The sequence below is a fragment of the Tachypleus tridentatus genome, chromosome 13 (genome assembly GCF_004210375.1).
Source record: "Tachypleus tridentatus isolate NWPU-2018 chromosome 13, ASM421037v1, whole genome shotgun sequence".
In the NCBI taxonomy this organism is placed as follows: Eukaryota; Metazoa; Arthropoda; class Merostomata; order Xiphosura; family Limulidae; genus Tachypleus; species Tachypleus tridentatus.
In genome coordinates, this window is record NC_134837.1 from 229,815,282 (window position 1) to 229,828,568 (window position 13,287).

A 13,287-nucleotide genomic window follows, 5' to 3' on the forward strand; every position below is an offset into this window, starting at 1 on the left:
CTTAGAAAGTTTTATATAAGGGTATTATATGTTTGCTACACTACGCAATTTAATTTATTTAGCAGTCTTCAATAGAATATTTTAACTGCTAAAATTACAAATGAAAGAAATAATATACATGATTATTGAAGTTAACATTGGTATCACTTATTCCTAACATTACTGTCCACTTAAATCAGATTTTAGGCCTAATGTTTAACAAGGAAAATTACTCATATTCAAGCAATTTGAGGGTTCCATTTTATCAGGGTAAAATGCTATATAAAATACATATAAAGAATAGTTTAGTTCCTGATCCTGCACCAAAATGAATGTTGTTTAGCAAACATGTTATTTAAAAATTACTTAAATTGTTAGTTCATGACTAATAGTCCATTCATTTTCATAAAACATACAAAGATGTATCTTCAAAAATCTAATTTCAAAACAAGCACCTTACACAAAAACACTTACGGGTCAAACCCTTCATTATCCAATATTTTAAGACTGGATTTATTTCAACACAACTTTTTCTCTTAATTCACTGCTATTAAATTTTCCAACTGTTTTTAAGGTTAGATGTACAAGATTACAAATAGTTAACTTCAAAAAGAAGGTACTGAAAAATTGACAGAAATAAAAATAATTCAATGTCATACAGATATTAACATGAAGAAAGTTTGAAGTTTTGTTTTTCTAAACCAACATGCTAAAACAGAATCCACAATTTTAGTGTTTATGAAGGACACTAACCCATTTGCATGTATTGATATAAGTGAAATTTGCTACTTTCTGCAAATTGCATAAACCTACTGTGAAAGAGTTAGAGAAATGTGTTTAAGAAATTAAAGCCTGGTTTTATTTTATCCTCAACAGACAGTAACTATAACTGCAAATATTCACCTATAAAATCAATAAAATGAGTATTCTAAGAGATGTACGCATATTTGATGAAGTATATTTATCTAATTCTTATAAAAGAGATGTGCTGCACTTTCAAAAGATAAATCTAGTAGGATAAAAATATAATTCATCACTATCCTAAAACAAAATTGTCAGAATGGTTCAGTGAACTGTTCCATGAAATCAAGTTAAAAAATAAAGTGTTGTGAACACTAAGGTTTCCTAATGATCAGGAAACCTCAAAAAGTCACTATATACACACACAGTAATTACAGAGTAAGTTTATATGTTAAACAATTTAACCATTATACAGATATTTATTCTGTTTCATTTAATCTATCAGTTTGCAATACTAGTAAAAATGAAGCCATATTTAACACTACCAGCTTATACCATTTTTCACAGTGTTTTTGGATTAAATTTCCACTAGCAGAAGTAAAGGCCATTATTTTACTGGATTTTAAAATAAGACCCCATAATATTTTTTGAGAAATAAAGAATAAGTTTAAATTTTTCTCAAGGATGAGTGTCCAAAGACATCTTTGAGAGGCAATATTGTTCTTGTTTATCATGCATTCTAAAGATTCATTCTAGTACACAGTTAATGCACTTAACACACCTTTCTTTAATGACAGAATATATACACTCAAACAAAATTTACCATGAACTATTCACTCCACTACAGATAAAATATATTAAATTCTAAATACTTAGATAAATACACAGTCGAAGCAACAGCAGTAATAAAAAAGCAAACTGTAGATAAAACAACAAATAATTCTTTAAGCATTGAAAAAATAACTCAGTTATGTTTTTCTGGGACTTCAAAGAAGTAAAACAATGATTCAAACATTTTAGTACAGAAAAACAGATCAGAGTTACATATAAAAAGTTACATATATATATATATATATACATTGAGGCAAAAGTTGCTATCTTAAGATCTGAACTTTCAAATTCAATTTCTTCATTAATAGACGATTTTTTCACTTTGCTGTAAAAACAAAGAAAATTAATGGAAGTTCCATATTATTATTATTACAATTATTAATAATATATTATTATAGTATTAGTGATTATAACAATTACAAAATACACGAATATGAACGACAAACTATTAGTATTGCTATTAGTACTAAGACAAGTCAAAGGTAGGTTTAAAAACTTAGATCTACGAAATGTCAAAGTTAAACTTATCAGTCTCAGGATTAAGTCAGATCATAGTTACTACAGTATAGCGACATCATAGAAAATTAAAAATCGACGAGTGGCATTCACTCAATTCTTGAATACAAAGTACCCTACTACTACTAAATAGTAGAAATGCTAGCTTATTCTAACGTATTATACCATGAAGTGCCTGTTCATAAACTACGTAATAACAGAATACTATACAGTGAAGTTTAGGCTTAACCTGCAAATACCAAACAAAAATACCGGGAAAAAACACTGTACATAAAATTATAAAGTTTATTTTACATACCTCGATGTAGCCAATTGTGATATATCGCAATTAACTAATATTTCATACAAAAACACCTTATATTTTGTATAAACTGCTACCTCACAACCCAGTTAAATATCTTGTAACATTTCACATGCACCAACAATCCCAACTGAATCATATACCTCCTATCAGTTAAATTCTTATACGCGGCAAAAATGGCCGCCTTTCAAAGAGGCGTGGTATCAGCGCATGCTCAATACTTTAATAACTTCCTGCAGACTATGATATCGTATCAAGCATTTCTTCATTGAAAGCCCAAAGTTCTTGTTCAGGCATAAATAATTTAACGTTAACGTTTTAAGGAGCAATATATTATATATGCTTCTAGAAACACCGTTTGACCTCGATGAATGATAGTAAAAACTATTAAATAAGAAAGAACGCTAGTATAACATAATATCAGTTATGCTTTTCAAATTTAATACTTTATTATTATAGTTTTATGAAACCAAATAAACACAGCCATAAAACTATGCTCACCAGGTAAAATTAACGATGAATTAGACAAAATAATACAATACTTCATCAACATCAATAAGTTTCCTCCACAAACCGTACAAAACATGATACGCACACATCTAGATATAAAGCAAAATCAACCAACAAAAGTAAATATATTTCACGAATAAAAAAATCACGAAACCATATACTGCTGCATACCATATATTCCCGACATAAGCAGAAAAATAACCAACATTTAGCAAAAACTAGTAACAAAATATGACATTCCAGTTAATACCAAATTTATTCAAAAAACAGGCACAAAACTGAGGTATATACTATGTAAAAACTACACTGACAAACACCACACCAACATTATTTATAAAATACAATGTGATAAGCATTATAAGCCATTAAACTTGCTGTTCAACTACTGTAATGTAATGACTTCATCACGGAGATGTTCATAACTAAATGACCTTATATGTTATACACAGTTTTCTTGTGTAGACGTCTTACCATAAAACTTGATGTCTTCTAGATGGCTAAGATAAATAATGTTTCACACAAGGCGTTCTATATTGTAAACTCTTTAACTTGAAGAGTTCTATCGACGATGGCAACAATTAACAGCATAGTACTGATATTATTGAGCCAGACATGGCCTAGTATTTGGCATTCAAAACTGCGTAGCGGAATTCTAAGGTTCGATAAGGGATATGCAGCGGAGCACACTTCACACTCTCAACTATGGGGCGTTTCAATAATGACAGTCAACATCATTATTAGCTACTTAGGCGAGAAGAAACCATATAGGCGACTGGTGTTGTTGAGTGGTTGCTCTCCCATTGAACAGCAGTTATAAACTAAGGTGGACTGTTCGTAAACTTTCGGGTGCCTGACCTATCCAATAGCCCATTTGTCTAATAAGTTGCCGTGTAAGTAGAAATTGAGAAATTACACAATAAATGTTATCACAATTTTAATCTACTATGAACTCATATTTGGATGTAACATCATGCAAGAAAATTAAATGTTTGGTACAGATTTAAACTCTAAACTTTGGCATTTTTACAGTCTACAAGCATCTGGAGAGCAACACAAAATGGAAAATTGTTTCAACATCACATCAAAATAAACATCAAATCGAAATGATATATTCCATAGATGTTCAGATTGTGGAAGATCCTACAGGGTTGCCAATCACCATAAGTTCACCAGCAAGATTTAACAATGGAATTTTATTATTCCTTCAAAAGTGGTTCCAACAGAGTTTGATCTTCCTTTTATACTGCATTGGAAAATACACCAATGATTGATGTACGAGGCCTTCTAACTGACCCAAGAAAATGCCTTTCTGTGCAGAAGGATTTATCTGTAGTAAAATAAATCATTAGGCAGAAGCCTATGAAGTGCTCAAAATCCAAAAACCCTGTCTTTATTTTTAAGGTATAGTGCATTTCCTGTTTATCAAGTCTTTCTTCATTTTTTTTTCTGTAATTGCTTGATTACAATGTTGATTTTTAAAGTTAGTACTTTGTTAAGATAATACAAAATAGTTAACCTTCACGGACTAAGAAATTCATTATATTTTTATTTGTTTATATTCTGGTAAGTAGTTAAAAATATTCACCCAGGTGTTATGCATTGAGTTATGTTCTTGTGAATAGGATGAGGCCAGGTATACCCTGCTTTATTTACTGCCTCAAGTCAGGATTACATACTACATACTCATTCAAGAGAGATTATATTCACTGTTCTGCTTAGACATTAGTAATGCGTCTCTCTTCTGAGGTGCAGATTATACCAACTGAAATTGTGGTCCAGAGGTTTTGCAGGTTAGTATGATTCAGGAGTTAATCTTTCTTTCATATAACATAAAAATAATGATTATTAATTTAGACAATCTGGGATTAAGTAGTATTCCACAAGGACTCTAGTCTGATAAAAAGCTTGGTATTGGTCTTTGCCAAGGGAAGAAATATTTTCCTTCCTGCTCAGTAGCCAGAAAATGTTAGACATTGGACAATGGAAGGTTATTTTTTGTCGTTGTTTTTTGTTTTGTTTTTGAAATTGGATATCAGTTTTATTCATGGTTATTTAGTGAATGTTTTTACTTTACATTTTGGTTGCTATTTCACTGTCACCTTCATCGAATTTCAGAGAAAAACTATTTCTGTGCTGATAATAGTTTAGATTCGATTTCAGGACGTGTTTTAAAACATAAGGCTAGGATCTATAGAGTCTTTAATAGGCCAGTCACTGAGCAATCTTTCTTAAATGTGGTAAGTGATGGTGTCACTGGCATTGTTATAGTCCACCCAAACTTTTTACCACTGTATATTTGTATAGTTCAGCTACAGGTTTTAATTTAGTCTCCTGGAATTTTTTTTCGTTAACAACAGTAATAATTGGCCAAAGGTTGCTGGAAATAGGTCAATATATCTCCATAGTCCTTTAGTTAGATATCTTCCACTTTATGACTTACAGTAATAAGAATCAGGATATCACTAATCACAACATAGAATGTCAAGATAACCAACGGTCAAGAATCATGTTTATTTAACACATGTCTCAACTGGAAACTCAAAATTAACGCAGTCTCTAACAGGTGAAAAGTTAATTACAATATAATATTAAATGTCACAGTTAAACAGCCTACTTAGAGTAAAATTTATTAATCTGTGTATTGCACACATACTATATCTTACAATAAGTATGATGAATGTACTCCTCTACTGCTAGAGAACACTGACCCAAGCACCAGTGAGCGTTCAGTTCATCAAATATCTATAGGATAGTGCACATACAGCTATGCTATTAGGTTGAGGACTAATTCGTGAGCGTTTTTAAATAATTTCATTCAAGCATTACATGCAAGACTATACAATACTTCAATGCATGAACACATTACACCGAAAACATTTATTATGATACTTTATTTCATGTAATACCTAGGTATATAGTATGCATTGTTTTAAACGAAATTGCAAGAAATTAAATGCGAAAAGCAGATGGTGTCGAAAATGCTCGATTTTGTCCACTTGACATTCCATTTAATGAGCTGAAAATGAAAGCAAAAATTAAAGACATATGAAAATAAAACACACCATCTATTAGAGCAAAAAATTATCTACCAAATGACATGAAATATTTTGCGAAAGCGTTTCATTTATGAATATATTTTTTAACTTGAAAAAACGCTCACGAATTATTCCTCAACCCAATAGTAAAATAGTTAATTACCAAATGCTACTAGGATTCGCTTTAATGGTGAAATAGTGCAGCTGTCTCACATATTTCTTTGTTTCTTTCATCAGTCTTTGGTTGTTAAGACAGAATTTCAGTTCCAGTGGGGAATGGGATATGAACTGCAACTTGCTTCCTTACGTATTGGTCAATGAAATCAAGTCTACAAATGGGAATCAGTGTTTTTAACCTTAAATATTTTTCATCTTCTTTATCAAAAGCGCACATTTTCCTTATGAAGTAAGTTAAATATAATCTAAGTAAACTTTCATGAGACTTAGGCTTACATATCCAATAAACTAATCAGGCGTAGGAGGAGATCAGGCTAATTTTATCTGCAATAATTTTTGGCCTGGCATGGCCTAGCGCGTAAGGCGTGCGACTCGTAATTCGAGGGTCGCGGGTTCGCGCCCGCGTCGCGCCAAACATGCTCGCCCTCCCAGCCGTGGGGACGTTATAATGTGACAGTCAATCCCATTATTCATTGGTAAAAGAGAAGTCCAAGAGTTGGCGGTGGGTGGTGATGACTAGCTGCCTTCCCTTACACTGCTAAATTAGGGACGGCTAGCACAGATAGCCCTCGAGTAGCTTTGTGCGAAATTCCAAAAAAAAGGCTAATTTTACATCTTCTCATTTTAATGTAGAAATTAAAAAAAAAATCATTTACTGTGAAACCTCGTTAACCTAAAAGCATTTGTAATAAATTAATTCATCTGGTTTGTCGAGACATCTGAATAACGCCTCTCGCTAGTACAGAGGTGAGTCTACGGATTTACAACACTAAAATCAGTGGTTCGGTTCTCCTCGGTGGGATCAGCAGATAGCCCAATGTGGCTTTGCTATAAGAAAACACACACATCTGAATAACCGAATCAATCATTTTGATATTGACTGGTAAATGTAAGAGCGGACATGCAAATGATAACTAAAAGGCGAATGCGTATACAATAAACTTATTAATTTGTCATTTTAAACGTTATAAATAATTATACAGTTCTCGTAATCACTTGAAACATCATTTTATTTAAGCCAATTACTTACCTACAGTATACAAAACAAATAGTATTTCTCAAATATATAACAAATCACTTTTCAAAAAAGAATCTAGTTAGAATCTATTAGTTAGACTTAATTAAAGTTCTTTGTTTTGAAGCTTCCCAATTGCTTTAAAAACATAACACATTATTTCATCATCTTCACCTCAACCAGTAATTTGTTTCAACCATATGATGACGTCTTTAAGGCAATATTGTGCTTTATTCACAGTGAAAGGTTTGACAAGAAGATAATTTTTTATTCATTTTCACCACAGTATTAAAGTGACAGCTTTTGACCAGTTGGATATGCTAATTTAATGGAAAGCCACTGGTCATTTGGCATAAAACATTAATGCGCGAGATATGCTAATTTAATATGAAGTTAATTCTCAGAAGAATTGTTGTAAACTGGTAACCAATAGTTAGTGAGGGTATTTTGTGATCAGTAATCAACGTTTCACTTCATGTTCCAATCACTCTCTACTTGACTCTCGTAAAGTCATATAGATGGCCGAAACATGTATTTACAGGAAATGCATTATTTCCCGAGAATAACAAAAGAAGAAACAAATGGTAAAATTCACTTTATTCTAGCTATTTTGTTCTTTTGTTATTCTCTGGAAATAATACCAATTGTGTCAATGGAAACTAATGACGTAATACTGCGTGCGTGCGTTTTTCTTATAGCAAAGCCACTTTGGGCTATCTGCTGAGTCCACCGAGGGGGATCGAATCCCTGAGTTTAGCGTTATAAATCCGAAGATTTGCCGCTGTACCAGCGGAGAACTGACGTAATACTGTACTTTGTACAAAAATATCAACAGCAATGGTCTTCAGCTGTAAACCAGATTTTATTTAGAGTTTATTACCTCTCCCTATGTTGGATGAGGATAGCCAGCAATGTAGTAGCCTGGGTAAATCTAATATTTCATTCAAGCAAGAAACATTAGGTATTCTTCGATAGATTGTTTAGACAGAGTATTCATGATGAAACTTTGTTGAATGGACGGCAACTGCCGATTGTGGAGACACAAGTCTAGAAGACTTTCGAAATGTCGTCCTCTACACCTGTTTCTCCACAACAAGCAGTTACAATCCTTTATACAAAGTTTCATCAAGAAACATTAGATTTAAACAAGGTGTTATGAACAGATGAATCCAAGTTTGAAACATTTGTTTCAAAGAGTAGGTTGTACGTCTGTCAGAAGAAAGTTGAAATATGCTTTCCTCAATGCATAGCGCTTGCCATGAAGCATGGAGCAGAAAATGTGATGGTTCTGGAGTGTTTTCTGTTGAGGCAAAAGGAAATATTTGCAAAATAGGTGGAAAAAGGAACCAGCGCAAGTACCATCAGATATCGGTCCGTTATAGTATACTCAGTGGTTTGCGTATTATTCGTTAGAAATCTTACTTCCAAGGAGATAATGACGTCAACCTCTCATCCAACTAATGTAGAAATTACTTAGCTAAGAAGGAGGATCCTTGAGACATTCAAATAATGCAATGGTCCCAACAGAGCCCCGATCTCAATCCAATTGAGCATATCTGGACTTTACAATAAAAAACTTGACAAATCAAAAGTTACTTCCAAAGAAACTTTATTGGAATGTATTAGAGATATTTGGTGTAAAATCCCCTCAAAATCTTTGATTAGATATGTTGCAACGTTGCTTGAAAGACTGTCTGCAGTTATTAAAGCAAAAGGAGGACACACAAAATATTAATTTTTTGCTGAACTCAGTTAAGCTAACTTATAGTTAAAGAAGCAAGATGCTTTTTCTGTCATTCAGTAGACTGGAATTTTTTTTCATATTTTTACCGAATAATCGAAAACAAAACTGCTTAAATAACAAAAATCGATATAACACTACATTTTTTCACTAAAATAAATAATAAATAGTAATTTGTCTTCAAGTAAAATTGATGATTTATATATATATATATTTAAATATTTTGTTTGTTTGTTGTTAAGTAGAAAACTACAAAGGCCCGGCATGGCCAAGTGGTTAAGGCGCTCGACTCGTAATCCGAGGCTCGTGAGTTAGAATCTCCGTCACAATAAACATGCTCGCCCTTTCAGCTGTGGGGGCGTTATAGCATGACGGTCAATGTCACTAATCGGTGGTAAAAGAGTAGCCCAAGAGTTAGCGGTAGGTGTTGGTGAATAGCTGCTTTATCGCTAGTTTTACACTCCTAAATTTGGGATGGCTAGCGCAGGTAGCCATCGTGTATCTTTGCGCGAAGGCCCGGTATGGCCAAGCGTGTTAAGGTCTGCGACTCGTAATCTGAGGGTCACGGGTTTGCATCCTCGTCACACCAAACATGCTCGCTCTTTCAGCCGTGAGGGCGTTATAATGTGATGGTCAATCCCACTATTCGTTGATAAAAGAGTAGCCCAAGAGTTGGCGGTGGGAGGTGATGACTAGTTGCCTTTCTTCTTACACTACTAAATTAGGGACGGTTAGCACAAATAGCCCTCGAGTAGCTTTGTGCGAAATTCAAAAAAACAAACAAACAAACTTTGCGCGAAATTCTAAAAAACATACAAACACAACTACAAAATGGACTATTTGTGCTATGCCACTACTGGTATTGAAACCTGATTTTTATTCTTATGATGCTCGCAAATATTCCGCTGAGCAGCCAGAGGACGAAAAATCACTTTTGACATTAAAAAATGAACTTTAGTTTGATTAGAAAATAATATGAATTTTTTGTGTGCCTAAAAATAAATTCTCGTTACAATAAGTGTATAAATATTTTCAGTAATAGAAGTAAGAATTTAACTAAAATAAAACAATGCGCCAAATTAAACGTGCCCAAATATCTAACGTACTGTTAAATATTATAAAATATTAATGAGTTTTATCTTAACTAAAAAACGCGCTGTAAACAAGGGTAAGATTAATAGAAATATAAAAACAGAATATACATAAGGGTATGATTTCCAAGTAAGTGACTCCGCTAGTACAGCGATAGGTCTACGGATTTACAACGCTAAAATCAGGGGTTCGATTCTTCTCGGTGGATTCAGCAGATAGCCTGATGTGGCTTTGCTAAAGGAAAACACACACTCGAAATAAGTCTCAATACAAACAAGTGATTGTAGTCCGCATAAGAATCAAATGAGGTTATAAGTCGTAATGAATAAGATATCCTTCTATCGATGATTGCTAAACTGACAGAAGGACAAAGGGACACGTGTCCATAGTCATCCACAAATTTAAACTGATAGACTGAAGGAAGACAGGTAGGCAATAATACCCATCGCAAACTGACATACATAACCCAATTCGTTCGAAAATATAGAATATAAGACAGTCTGCACAAAAATAATTTTGATATAATGAAGCGGATTTATACCTTTGAATGTAGTTAATGTTACACAATAGTCTGAATGTTTTCGCGTACCCGTGTATATCTTCTATGTGTCAAAAAATGTACAAAAGTGAAATAATAATTTTACTTGACCATTGTAGATTTTAAGCAACTCGCGAAACAAGTATTTTAACTTTTTAATACCTATTAAATACGTAAATTTCAAAAGCTGGGGACCCGGCACAGCCAGGTGGGTCAAGACGTTCGACTCATAATCCGAGGGTCACGGGTTTGATTTTACGTCGCACCAAACATGCTCGCCCTTTCAGCCGCGGGGGCGTTATAATGTTACGATCAATCCCACTATACGTTGGTAAAAAGTAGCCCAAGAGTTGGCTGTGGGTGGTGATGACTAGCTGCCTTCCCTCTAGTCTTACACTACTAAATTAGCGCAGATAGCCCTCGAGTAGCTTTGCGCGAAATTAAAAAATAAAAACAAAACAAAATCTAGTAGCAGCGAACTTTTGATGTTTGAAATACATTTTATATCTCATATGTTTTTTTTTTTCTATGTAGTTTTGGATTCCAGTTCAGCAAGAAGTTAATTGTTTGTTTTAGAAATTCGCATAAAGCTACTCAGGGGCTATCTCTGCTAGCCGTCCCTAATTTAGCAGTGTAAGACTAGAGAGAAAGCAGGTAGTCGTCACCACCCACCGCCAACTCTTGGGCTACTCTTTTACCAACAAATAGTGGGATTGACCGTCACATTATAACGCTTCCACGGCTGAAAGAGCGAGCATATTTAGTGCGACGGGGATGCGAACCCGCGACCCTCAGATTACGAGTAGCACGTCTTAACACGCTTGGCCATGCTGGGCCTACATGAAAATAAACTAACATTATAAATTGAAAAGATGTATAAAAATTCAAAATAAATAAATTACTTAATACGAACTTCAATTAAATAGTTAATTATATTCACCGGTTCCTTATTAACTTACCACGTTTTAGTCTCGATATATTTTATAACTATCTGTCGTTTACTTTGATTTGTTTGTTTGTTTTTTTAGAAAATTTGTGCAAAACTACACGAGGGCTATCTGCGCTTGTCATTCCTAATTTAGCGATGTAAGACTAGTGTGTGTGTTTGTGTGTTTTTCTTATAGCAAAGCCACATCGGGCTATCTGCTCAGCCCACTGAGGGGAATCGAACCCCTGATTTTAGCGTTGTAAATCCGGAGACATACCGCTGTACTAGCGGGGGGCGATGTAAGACTAAACAAGCTAAACAAAGACTTTTTAGTTGAATGTATATCAGTTTATACCACAGTACAGTAAATATCGGATACACACTCAAATGAAAGACAACTTCCCTCTGCATTAGAAAACGTCAGACTCGCGCCAGGTGTACTGAGGAAGTCTTGTAGGTATTATGTTGTTGTTGTTGTTTTTTAGAGTCTCGACACTCAGCTAGGTCAAGTGATTCCTGTAAAGTTCGAATATTTCACATAAGAAAAAAAATCACTCGACAGCTTGAACAATAAGGGTCGCAAAGCCATTTCAACTCAGTTTTCTTATTCCTAGCTCTCATATTCACTTGTGTAAACAGCTGATGCAGTGAGTATTGCATGTACTGGCACCAGTCGTCCTGAACTGTGCTACTTGAGTAGCTGTCATCCGATATTATCTTTTATTTAATCTTGTGATAAACAAACCGTCCTAACCTCAGGCAGTCAGATGGAAAACAAAATGTAATGCATGCTTGATAGCTTGGAAAATAAGAATCGCTACTTCCTTTCAATCAGTGATTCTACAATCAATGTGTGTTGTAGTTCTTTGTGATCGACTGGTAATCAAATATTGTACCTCACAATGCCACCTGATAGCTCAGAAGGCAAAGAGTATCACTTTCTTTTAGTCAGTGATCTTACTATCAGGAATTATCCTAGTTCTTCATAACTGAATTTAATCCTAGTAGTCCTGTGCACTGTTTGATATATGTTTCGCCTCTAGATTCTACCTCTTCTCATCTGAATGGAGAGGTTCTATCCTTATCCATGATCAAGAATTACTTCTCCTCATCTGAGTTATCCTGAATACTCAGATAAGTATTTTTAGTTCTTTACTCCTTTTCTTTTGAGTAGGAATACAATAATGTTTTTTTCTTATCTGACTCAACTGCTTTCTTCTCTCACCCTTGGTCAAGCCAGTCCATGAAAAGTTCTTTGGTCATGTATAAATGCAGCTGGTCTATGTGTACTACAGACTTTTGGTCGTCCCTAAACTGTTGTAATTTCGACATTAAAGGACTGGTTTATTGGATCACAAGATAAAGTCCTGTGCAGTTAGAACTTAGAGGCTTACGTCCTCTTAACGCGCACCTTCTCTTTGGTGTGTTCAGTTCTTCACCGTCTTATCATGACACCTCTTCTGCTGTTTGGCAAATTTTCATAGTTTCCTAGTGAAAACTCGCACACCTCAAATAACACAACCCTTAACCACTTCATACATTATTGTGGACATTGTTAGATATCACCTCTAGGTGAAGAATCATGCATCATGTACAAAAGGACCAAACCTTCTCAGTCACACATAAGCATATTCATTAAACAGCCTGTTGATCAACCAACAGTATGTGGTATGCCCTCATGACATCGAGTAAGTGTTAATATACCAGCCAGTGAAGCCAGGATTAACAAATTTAGGAAATGTATGGTTGGCAGTATGTGCTACTCACTCAAGTAAAACATCAGACTGATGTGACAAGGTGAAGTGTGTGTCTTCACCACACCCACAATTTATACAACTCAGAAGACAGTTGGCTGATAAAGTAAGTTTCCTGATCATCAGGTG

At 34.3% G+C, this 13,287-nt stretch overlaps 1 protein-coding gene across 1 annotated transcript in view; it reads right to left on the reverse strand.

Moving 5' to 3' along the window:
* LOC143237681 (moesin/ezrin/radixin homolog 1-like) overlaps positions 1-2,567 on the reverse strand; it is a 51,296-nt gene extending 48,729 nt beyond the window's left edge. Inside the window, exon 1 of the mRNA XM_076477193.1 lies at positions 2,366-2,567. The gene's annotated coding sequence lies outside the window, so the exon portion shown is untranslated. The remainder of the gene's footprint in view (positions 1-2,365) is intronic.
* Between the last annotated feature and the right edge of the window lie 10,720 nt (positions 2,568-13,287).